The sequence below is a fragment of the Diceros bicornis genome, chromosome 11 (assembly GCF_020826845.1).
Source record: "Diceros bicornis minor isolate mBicDic1 chromosome 11, mDicBic1.mat.cur, whole genome shotgun sequence".
Taxonomy (NCBI): domain Eukaryota; kingdom Metazoa; phylum Chordata; class Mammalia; order Perissodactyla; family Rhinocerotidae; genus Diceros; species Diceros bicornis.
This window is the reverse complement of record NC_080750.1, coordinates 40,997,958-41,011,498: the sequence shown is the minus strand read 5'-3', so window position 1 is coordinate 41,011,498 and position 13,541 is coordinate 40,997,958. Positions and strand designations below refer to the sequence as shown.

The following is a 13,541-nucleotide window of genomic DNA, read 5'->3' as shown; positions in this document are numbered from 1 at the left end:
AAAAGCTGGAAATATTCGCAAAGACTAGAAGACAACTTAGTGCTTTTTTAATTATAAGCAACTGACAAAATCAATTCCTGGTAAGGCATCTGAAACTTTTGCCTTCTCTCCCTAGCTGTAGAAGGAGGGAAGCACAGAAACAGTTGCACAAAAGAAACATTAAGGAGGTAAAAAGACAAAACACGACTAGACTGAAAACCACTCCCCTTAGAGCACCTTGGACTGAGTAGGGACTCAATACTTCCTCCAGACGAGAGGGGTGAGAGTTTCCATCTGAAGATAGACTGAGGTCTTCTGACTTTTGAAAGTGACTGCAATAACTATCTAGTGACCTTGCCGTTGCTGTCAGTTTTTTGTCAGATGGTCAATCAGAATAAAGGCCCAGGAAAGGAAAAGCCAATGTCCTGGGCAGAACAACTGTGTCCAGTCTGGGTATGGCTATCTCCTCTGCAGTCATTCTCCCTGCCTGATCTCAAAGCACCTGGTGAGCAGTCAGGTGGGCAGGAGAGGTGAGTGCTGTAGCTGGAATAGCTTGCCTGCTGACAATTGCCTCAGGAAAAAATTGGAGGTGTAACCTGATTTGCAAAGTGTCTCTACTCTTGAAATTTTGGATTTAAATATAAAATGGAATCATATTATAAATGCACTTTATGTGTTTACTGTATAAACAACATCCGTGGTGTACCTTCTCTTAAGTGGAAACTCTCCTACTTTAAAGCAAAGCAATACAGATAATCATATTTTAACCAATATGTCCTCTAAGTTTGATTTTTAAATGGCAAGTTTTCTTATGGTGAAATACCTTTATATTCTGAAATCTATTTCTTTTATCATTCTGTGTTCCAAAGCACTTGAATAATAAATCATTGAAATATAAAATATATCCAGTAAATTTTTTTAAAAGCACAGGACCAACAAAAAGTCACCCTCTTTATATTTTGTGAGGCAAAAATCTATTTTTACTATTATTTCATAAGAGAAATAATAATTTGACATCCCAAAAGTAAAAGGATAAGCATAAAGAACAGTTAGTATTCTGACAACAAACACAAATGAAAGATATTTTTACAAATATATACATTATTTTTGAGTTTAGAAGAATCACAATATAAAATTTTATTTTACAATGTTGCATTGTGTAAAATTGTTAGTTTGATACGCATTTATCAGCTTGTGGTTATATACTCAATGGATACCATGAAGTAGAGCATAAATGTATGTTCAATTTATTCTCATATTTTATCTCAATCATTCACTATTAAATTCAGTTTCTCATAGATTTGTTAACAAAAATGGAAGGAATTCTCTTAGTGGCATTTCTCTTCATCTGGAATATTCTGTGTAAACTGAAGCAAGTTCACTGACAGCTCTGAAGCTACCCTTATTCCTTACCAGGCTCTGATGAATCTAGGGAGTGGAACCCAGGTACCTATAAGACTCTCCTGCTCAGTAGCTCCTCTTGACTGAGGCTGGGCAGCTGGAGGCCGTGGGGCCTCAATGTAGAGCCTACTGGGTTTACAGGGAAAGAGGCCATGGCCTGTGAAAATGTCCCCTCAGACTAGTGCTATTCCATCACCCAGCATCTGGGAACCACTGTCTTGCAGAATAGTATAGATAAGGGTCAAGTTTGCTTTTGACTGTCCACATCATTAGATAATTAACTGAAGTAAGAATAACAAGTTAATCATAAAGAGTAAACAAATTTCCTGTCTTCTAAATACACAATCTCTTTCTTTTGTCCATTTTCTGTAATGGGTCACACATTGTAGTAGGTTGAATAATATTCCCCCAAAATTCTTGTCCACCCAGAACCTCAGAATGTGGACTTATTTGGATATAGGGCCTTGATAGACATAATTAGTTAAGGATCTCGAGATGAAATCATCCCGGATTTAGGGCGAGCCTTAAATCCAGTGACTGGTGTTCTAATACAAAGACATAAGGACACAAAGAGACACGCAGGGAAGAAGGCCACGTGAAAACAGAGGCAGAGTTTGGAGTTATGCCGCCACAAGCCAAAAAATGCCAGGAGCCACCAGAAGCTGGAGGAAACAAGGAAGGATCCTCTCTTAGAGCCTTCAGAGGGAGCATGGCCCTGCCGACGCCTTGATTTTGGACTTCTGGCCTCCAGAACTGTGATAGAATAAATTTTGTTGTTTTAAGTCACCAAATTACAGCAGCCCTAGGAAAGTAACAGAAACATCTTTTGCTTTTTATGACTCATTTCTCTTTCTCCTATATCCTTTGCAAGAATAAGATTATTAAACTCAACAAGAGATTCTTTGTAGAATCTCTGTCGACCGAGTAACACTTCACAAACTCCCTGCTAGTTTTCAGGCTCCATCTGTTGGTCGTCTTTCACCATCTTGACTTCTCACCCTGTGCCATTCATCCTGTCTTTTGCTTCTGTTTGCTTCCTTGTGCTCTGAGAGGCACTAGCAGGAGTGTATTTGTGCAGATGGAAGGTGCCTTGTCTGCTGCCCTTTTTTCCATGTGATGCCTAAGGAGACTCAGGGCTAACCCAGTGGATTCACATTTGGAACAATCAGTTATGCCCAGGTCTTTTCTAAGACAGTCATGCTTTTACAATTCGTCTTCTGACATCAGCATACAGGCATTTGCCATCGGTATTTATAACTACTGGACCATTTCAGAGACTTTCTTTTTTTTTACCGAAACTATGTCTCCTTATTTGATAACCCCTCCCCGGCCCCTGCATGTCTGCTCTGGAGCTATAGTAATCCCCTACTAAATTCAAGGCTGAAAGCTGTTTTAAACAGCTTACATCAGAACTTAATCAGTCAAGAAAGTACACAAATATTTACTGAGCACCAGGTAGGGGCCCAGCTCTGTATTGGAGGGTTTCATGCATGTGTATCATCATGTATCCACCAAATAGAGAGGAGAGAAGTCCTTCAGTCTTCATTTCCAGCCCTCTGGCTCTCCCCAAATTCTGGTCCTCTCTCCTCTAAGTCCCCCTGGGCACCTCTGCACCACAGACAGGGTTGTTTCCTTGCTCAGACACCTAGAGTTTCTCCAGCTAATGTGAAAACAAAGAAGATACCTTCTCTGCTGTTCCTATTCTCTATTTTTGTCTTTTGGGTAACAATGCAGAGGGAAAGTGAAACCAACTACACAGCAGACCTCCCTTAAAGCCTCCTGTCCTGGGCTGCCCTCTCTCCTCTGGCCCCCTGCTCTGCCCCGGCACCCCGCTCCTGTCTCCCCACCAGTTCCCAAAGAAAGCCTGCAGGGCAGAGTGAAACCCTCACTGGAGCAGGGACCCCTGGAGCCACCGGGCTATAAGAAGACTGGAGGGCTTGCAGGGGAGGGGCCTGGGCGGCAGGGGAGATGGGGGTTCTCGGGAGGACTTGAGACAGCAGCCATTGCCAACCTGTACATAAAAATTTACCATTTTAACAACTGGTATGACCATACTGGTGGGTGCCAACAGATATCAGACCAGCCTCACTGTGTGACCAACACTGAATGACTTAATCTCACTGAGACCCAAATTCCTCATGCGTCAAAGGGATCATATTTGTCCTGCCTACCTTATAGCATTGAAATGGGTCATAGTCTGTAATGAACACTTACTGCTTAGTAGCAGAGTTTCGATGGCTTTTCCATAAACTTTACCATTATACTCACCAGGACTACCCGTATGACCTTGAGCAGATTATTTAACCTCTTTGTGCCTGTTTCCTCATCTATAAAATGAGAGGTAAAAATAGGACCACCCCACAGGGTTATTGTGAAGGCTACATGAGTTAAAACACGTAGAGTGGTTTAATAGTGCCTGGGGGCCAGCCCGGTGGCACAGCGGTTAAGTGTGCGAGCTCTACTTCGGTGGCCCAGGGTTTGCAGGCCCGGATCTTGGATATGCACCGACGCACCGCTTGTCAGGCCATGCTGTGGCGGCATCCCATATAGAGTAGAGGAAGATGGGTGTGGATGTTAGCCCAGGGCCAATCTTCCTCAGCAAAAAAAGGAGGATTGGCATTGGATGTTAGCTCAGGACTGATCTCCTCACAAAAAAACAAAAAACAAAAAACAGTGCCTGGCACCAAATAATAATAATTAGGTGGCACTGAGTTGGAGCCACCTAAAGCCTACAGGTTGAAGGAGAAGATCTGGTCTCTAGTTATGAAAATGAAAGCCGAGAAGACCCAAAAGAGGGGATGCACTTTTGTTTTGTTTTGTTTGCTAGATATTTATGTTACCAAATGCTGATAGATACCAAAACAAACAGAAAAGACAAAAAGGATTATTTTTCAAACTTTACGTGCCATCTAAAAAATTCTCTCTGATTCTCCGAGTCATCAAATACCATGTACCATCTTTTCTTGACAATCTTGGTTTTTTGCCAACTATTCCCTTATGGGACCACGGCCAAATCACTTCCTGGAGACTCACTTTCGCTTCTGTTAAACAGGAACAAACTTGTGAGGATCAAGCAAGATAAAGTATGAGTCCTTTGAAAATGAGATCTATAGTGTAAATATTATGGAGGAAGACATTTTTATGATTTATTAATTACATAAGCACAAACTCCTTTTAGAATTGCAAATGGTCCCAGTAGATGCATTAAAGCTTCAAGATAGACAATAAGATCTACGGAGATATTCCAAAGGATGGGGGACTATGTATCTTGAAGGTGGGTAGACCAGAAGGCTGAAGAGTGACAACGATGGTGTTCACGTACAGAAAAGATTAGGGAGGATTATTTCCAACTGTTTTCAATCTTTACTGATGACAGAATAAAAGAAAATGTGCGTCAACAGGAGAGATTTCAATTAGACATGAAGAACTTTTCTGCTAGTGAGGATTATTAAAAATTGAAATGATGGCTCAGTCTGTGTGGGCTTTCTTCTCTGAAGGTCTGTAGATTTGACATGTAATGAAGACATGAGAACTAGCACACAGGATCAGATCAGGGGTTTGCTAGGACTGAGGAACTCTGGATGGGCCACCCATGCCCGAAAACATCCCAGACATTCCCAAACTGCCATGTCCATATCCACACTTTTCTTGAACAAATTTATATTTTCAGCCTTTGCCAATTTACTGACATGCCCATACTGTATCTACGTTAGCATTCCTGTTTATTAGAGGGTTGTTGTATCTAGAGGTTAGGAGCAGAGACTTGGGAGTCAAAGAGCCTGGGTTCCAATCCTGACTTTGCCCCCTTTCAGCTGTATCACCTTGGCTGATTAATTGATTGCTATATCTTGGTTTCCATTCTGTAAAATGGAGATAATAATGATTCTTACCTTATGGGTTGTTGTAAGCATACCCAACGAAGCAAATGTTCAAAAGTGGTAGGAACCTCTTAGATCTAGCCCTTGGAGATTTGTTTGTTTTACTATTTCAGTGTTTTATTTGTGCCCACTTTCTAGTCTGTAGTATGCTCTTCTTTTAAAATCCACTCTGACAGGAAAGTGCATCTCCCTCCTTGATTACTGTAGTTGCCATTCTCTGAAATTTCTCAAGCTCCATTACATCTGCCTTGAAGGGAAGTGACCTGGAATTGTTCAAGTGATGTCCTCCCTAGAGGCAGAAAGATGGACTGAATAATTTGTTAAGGTACCTTCTGGCAATACAAATCTACAGGATGACTCAGGTTAAGGGAATTTTCGTTTTCAGACCGCCTCCTCAGATAGCAGAGATCTGTTTGTAACACTAGAGGTCACTGTTAAAGCAATATTTCAAAAGCATAAGCCTTAAACCAGCAATAAAATTGAGAAAGAATCCTTCAGAACACGACCAGCGAAAAGATATTATACAGATAGTTTGAGGACCACAGCTGGGATTTTATCAAGTTCCTAAATTGAAATTCACTTCTAATATCTTCTTGTTTCTCACCCCTAGAAAACAATTCCGTTTTCCCTGTGGTGGTAAGACCTCTACCTGGGAAGATCTGGGACTGAAAAATCTGCTCTAGCTTGGATTGCTGACTCCCAAACCAACCTCTCCCGCATAAGCCAAGCCTACTTCTGTATTTCCGACCATCTTCAACCCATTTCCACTAGTCAATACCACCCCCCCCCCAACACTTTCAGCTCAAAACCTGTCACATGGGAATCCACTTCCCAGTTCCTCTTCCCCTCCGCTTTCACTCCCAAATGACTGCCTCTCAACTTCCTTACTGGTGAGTAAGACGAGATTCAACTTGCAGTTGAAGGCCTGCCCAGTGTAAGTCCACCCCTGTGCGGGATTCCACACCTCTCCCAGCAGCCATCAAGGGGATCCCCAGAACCTGTCCAGCCCAGGATTCCTCAGTATCTGCCGTGTGACCATCAGGACTAACCCCCATGATGTCCCTTATCCCTGCTGATGTCCATCTCCACAAGACATGGGACTCTCAGGTCATCTCTCATCCAGGGAGTCTAATCCCCATATGACTCTGTCCACCTTTTCTGACCTCATCGGGCACCCCTCCCCATCTCCTGAAACCCTTTCACTTGCCTTCTGGAACTTGAGTCAATCATCAGCAAAATCCTTCTTCCCCTCTACCTCTCCGCTGAGTGTCCCTTCACCTCCCTAACTGAAACTTGGCTCTGTCCCCTGGGGACATGGCTTCCCCTGCCGCCTTCTGCAGTGGTGGCTGGAGTCTTTCCTGTAGGGCCTGGAGGTGAGGTGGGGCTCCTCTGGCTCCTCCTCGCTGCCTCTAGCCCACCCTCGTTCAGCTTTGATGATCTTATCATCAGACTGTAACACTTAGTCTCCAGTCATGTCTGTCACTTTTTGATTATTTTAATATCCGTCTCACCTTCACTTTCTCCAGTATTACCCTGTCTTGAGTTTTAGCAATTTCAAGTTACACACAGATGACCTTTCCAACATCCTGGCCTCTCCTCCAATAATCTCCTCCACCCGACCTCAGCCACTTATTCCCATGGTCATACCCTCAGCCAGTGCTGTCCAAAAGAACTTTCTGCGATGATAGAAATGTTTTATCTGCTCTGTCCAGTTGGGTAGCCCCAGTCACGTGGTTACTGAGCACTTGAAACGTGACTAGTGCCACTGAGGAAGTGAATTTTAAATTTATTTAATGTTTAACTAATTTAAACGTAACGCATCTATCTGTGCTTGTATTCTCTTTGTGCTCTCTTGTTTCTACGGGTGAACTTAGCTCCTAGCTAAGGTCAGCTCACCAATAGTGCGTTAGAGCCCACTCCCCTCACTGCTAAAGAAATTCTCCCTCCTTTCTTTATCAGTTTGTCCATCTCTACAAAGTCATTTCCGTCAACCTACAAACATGCTATTATTTCTTCCATCTTAAGAAAAATGTCTCTTACCCCCAGCCTCCCATCTGGCACTGCTGCATTCCCCTCATTCCCTCTAGAGTAAAACTCCTTGAAAGAATTGTCTATACTCACAGACACCAATTTCCGCCTCCTATTTCTTGAATCTCCGCTAGGAAACAGCTCTTAGCAGGGTACCAGCGACTCCATATTGATAAATCCAGTAGTTATTTCCCAGTCCTCATCTAACTTGACCCAGCAGCAGCATTTTACAGTGGCTTGACGTTCTCCTCTTGGAAACACTTTCTTCGCTTGGCTTCCAGGACAGTGCCCTTGCCTGGTTTTCCTCCTACTTTTCCGGCTGCTCCATCTTCCTCTCCTCTAATAGTTTCTTCTTCCTCAGCTCCTCAACCTCTCGCTGTCAGAATGCCCAGAGGCTTGGTAGTTGGACCCCTTCTTTTTCTATTTATTCACTCCCTAGTTGATCTCATCTAGTCTCATAGCTTTAAACAACACCTGTGTATCAATCATTCCCACATTTTTATCTCCAATGCAGACCATTCCCCTGAAGTCCAGGCCAATATATCCAACTGCCAACTTCACATCCCTAATTTAACAGATTCCAAATTGAACTTCTGATATCCGCCGCCCTGCAAAAATAATTTGCTCTTCCTACAGTCTACCCTATACCAGTTAAGAGCAATTCCATTTTTCCAGCTGCTCAGCCAAAACCCTTAGACATATCCTTGCTTTCTCTTTGTCCCTCTCTCTTTCACACACACATGCTGTATCTGATCCATCAGCGAATTTTATTGATTCTATCTTCAAATTATAATCAGAAACTGATCACTTCTCACCATCCCCGTTGCAACCATTTTGTTCTGAGCCACCATAATTTCTCTCGTGGGTTATAGCACTAGTGGTTTCTCCAATTCCGCCCTTTTCCCTGCAATCCATTCTCAAAAATCAGCTGGAGTGATCTTGTTAAAATTTAAGTCACATCATGTCACTCTTCTGCTCAAGATGCTCCAGTGGCTTCCATATCACTCAGAATAAAAGCCAAAGTCCTTATTATGAACTTCAAAGTCCAAGATTGGGACCTCATTACTGCTTTTATCCTATCTCCAATTTCTCTTCCTCTCATTCACTTAAGACTAGCCAAAATGACCTTCCCACTGTTACTGGAACTTACCAGATACACTCCTGCCTCCAGAACTTTGCACATGCTATTCCCTCTGCATGGAATGCTCTTCCCCCAGATATCTTTGTGGCTAGTTCCCTCATTTCTTCAAGTCTATTCAAATCTCACCTTTTATTGAGGCCTTGCTCAGCTCTGCTATCTAGTTTTTACTCCCCTCCTCCACACTTTATTTCCCCTTTCCTGTGTTATTTTCTTCTTAGCTCTTAGCACTATCTAACATGCTACTAAATTTTATCTTGTTTATTGTCTATCTGTAGAATGTAAGCTCTGTGAGGGCAAGGAATTTTGTTGGTTTTATTCACTGCCATATCCTATTGCCTGGATCTATGTCTGGCATATAGTAGATGCTCAATAAATATTTGTCGAGTGACTTAAATAAAAGGAAATAATTCACTTACTATCCTTAGAACAGTGCCTAGCATATAGTAATAGTTTTATTCATCTTACCTAGGGTTTTTTATTGCTATACTTATCATCATCTTTTTCATCACTACTGGATTTGTCCCCTCCTCTCCATCCCTACAGCAGTGTTCTCACCTCAGGCATCCACCGTCTCTTGCCTTGACTATCTCACTAGTCTCGAAAGTTGTCTTCCAGCCGCTGGTTTTGCCTCCTTTAGACCCACCCACTGCTTCCATAGTTACGCTTCTTGAAAACAAATTTGATCCTTTGATTCCCCTGTTACAAAACTTTTTGGTGACTCCTCACTGCTTTCAGATAAAGTCCCAGCACTTATGTGTCAGACACACAAAGGGGCCACAATCTGGCCCCTGATCATCTCTTTGGTCTTCTTCTCTCCACTCCCAACACACCACATGGTTTCACAATGCTCTGTCTTTCTCTGTCTAGAATGCCCTTCCCTTCTTGTCTGCCTAGTCACCTCCTAGTCATCCTTTAAAATTCTCTTCAGGCCAACATCTCCTCCTCAGCAGAATTCATTGCTATCTCCTTTGTGCTTTCTCTTTCTTATACATATTCTACTAGGAACTATCATACCTGTTGTATGTCTTTATATATTTTCTGCCCACTTTCTGAGTCTGATTTTCTCCTCCTCCTGTCTGCCTCTCCCACTTGGTATAAACTCTTTTTTCTCTTTAAGGCCTAGTGTTTGTTGAGCTGAGATTGACTCTATGATCTGTGCCATCTATATTTCTCCAGCCATATTTGTTTACAGCTCTCCAGGATTTATGCTTCTTAGATTGGAGTACGATATAGATCATAACACCATGAGAAAAGGGACATCATTGGTTATTACTCACTTCTATGTACAGTCATGCATTGCTTAACAATGGGGATACATTCTGAGAAATGCATCGTTAGGCAATTTCCTCATTGTGCAAACATCATAGAGTGTACTTACACAAACCTAGATGGTATAGCCTCCTACACACCTAGGCTATGTGGTCTAGCCTATTGCTCCTAGGCTCCAAGCCTGTACAGCATGTTACTGTACTGAATACTGTAGGCAATTGTAACACAATGGTAAGTATTTGTGTATTTAAATGTAGAAAAAGAACAGTAAAAATATGGTATAAAAGACAAAAACATGATAGACTTGTATGGGGCACTTACCATGAACAGAGCTTGCAGGGCTGGAAACTGCTCTGGTGAGTCAGTGAGTGAGTGGTGAGGGAATGTGATGGCCTAGGACATCACTGTACACTACTGCACACTTTACACTGGACACTTAGGCCACACTAAATTTATTAAAAACTATTTTTTTCCTCGATAATAAATTGACCTTAGCTTACTATAAGTTTTTTACTTTATAAACTTTTAAATCTTTTTAAACTTTTGACTTTTTTGTAATATCACTTAATTTAAAACACAAACACATTATACAGCTGTACAGAAATGTTTTCTTTCTTTATATCCTCATTCTATAAGCTTTTTTCTATTTTTTAAATTTTTCATTTTTTTACTTTGTAGACTTTTTTGTTAAAAACTAAGACGCACGGAGCCAGCCTGGTAGTGTAGTGGTTAAGTCTGTGTGCTCTGCTTCAGCAGCCCAGGGTTTGCGGGTTCGGATCCCAGGCGCTGACCTGCATACCACTTATCAGGCCATGCTGTGGCAGGTGTCCCACATATAAAGTAGAGGAACATGGGCATGGATGTTAGCCCAGGGCCAATCTTCCTCAGCGAAAAAAAAAAGATGGGAATTGGCAACAGCTGTTGGCTCAGGACTAATCTTCCTCACCAAAACCAAAACAAAACAAAACTAAGACACAAACACACACGTTAGCCTAGGCGTACACAGGGTCAGGATCATGAATATCGCTGTCTTCTACTTCCACATCTTGTCCCACTGGAAGGTCTTCAGGGACAATAACATGCACGGAGCTATCATCTCCCAGGATAACAATGCCTTCTTCTGGAATATCTCCTGAAGAACCTGCCTGAGGCTCTTCTTGAGGAGGTGTCACTCTTTCCAGAAATATATCCATGGTAGTTTGCTTTTTTTCATCACAGATTTGCTTGTAAGTACATAACGCACTATGAACATTCCTCTCTATTAACGAAAAAATTTCAGTGTTAGGGTCCATGTTTTCAAACTTTTTTTCTTTGTGGTCAGGAAGACGGGCCCTGAGCTAACATCTGTGCCCATCTTCCTCTATTTTGTGTGTGGGATGTCACCACAGCATGGCTTGATATGTGGTGCGATGGTCCACGCCCGGGATTCGAAGCTGAGAACCCCGGGCTGCCGAAGCAGAGTATGCAAACTTAGCAACTATGCCATCGGGCCAGCCCTATGTTTTCAAACTTTTTAAGGAGCTTGCTAAGGTCTGCAACAGCTTCTGTTAAACCCTTCACTGTGAATTTTCTTGGGGGTTCTTCTTTTTCTTCTCCTGCAGCTTCCTTTTCTCTTGGCTCTGCTTCAGCTATGCGTTCCTGTTCCAGTTCCAACAGCTCCTCATTAGTCAATTCCTCAGGAACCACCTCTAGGAGCTCCTCAACGTCATCCTCATCCACACCCAGGTTAAAGTTGTTTGCCATCTCAATACCACCTTTGTTGATTTTTGCAACCTCCTCACCCTTGGCAAATCCTTTGAAATCATGGACGAACCTCTTGAATGTCTTCTTCCAGATGCCAGTCATACACTCCTCAGTGATATCACCCCAAGCCCAAGCAAGGTTCTCGATGCAGTCATAGATGTTGTAATCTTTCCGGAATTGCATCAGCATTTTCTCAGTGTCTTCCTAGTTGCAGCAATAGCCTGGGTAAATGTCCTCCTCAGGTAGTAGGCCTTAAAGGTTCTGTAACTCCTTGATCCATTGGTTGGATCAAAGAGGTGGTGTTTGGAGGGAGAAACACTGCTTTGATATTGGGATGAAGATCACCAATCAAAGGAGGATGTCCAGGAGCATTATCAACAATAAGCAAAATCTTGAAAGGTATGTTATTCTCCAAACAGTACTTCTCCATTTGGCTGGCACAGCAATTCAGGAGGGCATCCTGGAAGAGGAGCTGGGTCATCCACGACTTGTTATTGTTCCTGTAGGACGCTGCAAGTGTGTGCTTATTGATACGCTTGAAGGCCCTGGGGTTCTCACTCTGCCATATTGCCAAGGGTTTCAATTTGTAGCCTGCAACATTGTCCCCAAGCAAGACGGTTATCCTGTCCTTAAAAGCCATGGACTCCGCATTGACTTGGCTTCCTTATGGATGAAAGCCCTTTCAGACATCCATTTCCAGAATAGAGAAGTTTCATCCATATTGAATATTTGCTCTGGAAGTAATTTTCCTCCATAATCAGCTTATCTAGAGTTTCCAAAAATTCTTCAGCTACATCACCACTCACCATCACATTATGTAATAAATAACGATTCTTGAATCATTTAAACCATCCAAGAGAGCAGTAAATTCAACATCATAGGGAGATCTAGCCTTTTCTTTCAACAAAGCAAACAAACTTTTTTCTTTGGCTGTGATTCTCATGGTGCTGAGAGGGATACCCTTCTGTGTCTGTCTTCGATCCAGGTCAATAGAAGTTTCTCCATGTCTGATACAGGCCCTTCTAGAATTTTTGTTAGTCTCGTTACCTTCAATGAAGGAGATTCTTGTTTTTTTCTTTTTTTGTGTGTGAGGAAGATCGGCCCTGAGCTAACACCTGCCAATCCATCTCTTTTTGCTGAGGAAGACTGGCCCTGGGCTAACATCCATGCCCATCTTTCTCCACTTTATATGGGATGCCGCCACAACATGGCCTGACAAGCGGTGCGTCAGTGCGCGCCCGGGTTCCGAACCCCGGGCCGCCACAGCAGAGCGCACGCACCTAACTGCCTGCGCCACCGGGCTGGCCCCGAAGCAGATTCTTTAACAGCTTCCATCACTTGGTTCTTGTTCTTCAAGATCATAATTATGGTGGAATGGGACATGCCTGACTGGCGAGGAATAACCATCACTGATTTTCCACCTTCGTAGTCCTTAATCACTTTTTGTTTCATTTCTGTGTCAATCACTCAATGTGGCCTCTTACTGGCAACATTAGCAGTGGATTTTGTGCTCTTAGGGGCCATGATGAACAAAACAACATGAGATTAAATCAAGCACAAGAGAAAATGATGCAATCGAGAGATGTGGTAAACATAAACACGAGACGTATGAGGCTGCTGCTGACGTAACAGCATATTATTATACAGTAAACTTTTTTTTATAAGTAGAAAGTAAGCTCTAAAATAGTGATAAAAAGTGTACCATAGTAAATACATAAACCAGTAACATAGTTGTCTTTTATCATTTTCAAGTATTATGTACTGTACATGATTGCATGTGCTATACTTTTATACAACTGGCAGCACAGTAGGTTTGTTTACACCAGCACCACCACAAATACATGAGTAATGTGTTGCACTATGACATTACGATGGCTAGAGCATCATTAGGTATAGGAATTTTTCAGCTCCATTATAATCCTATGAGAGCACCATCATATTTGCGATCTGTCATTGACCCAAATATTGCACATGACTGTACCTAACATCTGGCTCATAGGAGGGGTTTAATAAACATTTGCTGAATGAATGCTTGAAAATTTGCATATCTCCTTGGAGAGTACGAGGCCAATTTGGTCGGGTGGGGATGTATGAAGTCACAT

The 13,541-nt window shown here is 42.4% G+C and overlaps 1 long non-coding RNA gene across 1 annotated transcript; it reads right to left on the bottom strand.

Annotated features, from left to right (window-relative positions):
* Positions 1–1,179: 1,179 nt before the first annotated feature.
* LOC131411136 (uncharacterized) lies at positions 1,180–5,536 on the bottom strand. Its single transcript, XR_009221504.1, has 3 exons — positions 5,271–5,536; positions 4,283–4,421; positions 1,180–2,133 (listed from the first exon to the last, which is right to left on the bottom strand). It is a non-coding gene; the product is annotated as an uncharacterized LOC131411136 (long non-coding RNA).
* Between the last annotated feature and the right edge of the window lie 8,005 nt (positions 5,537–13,541).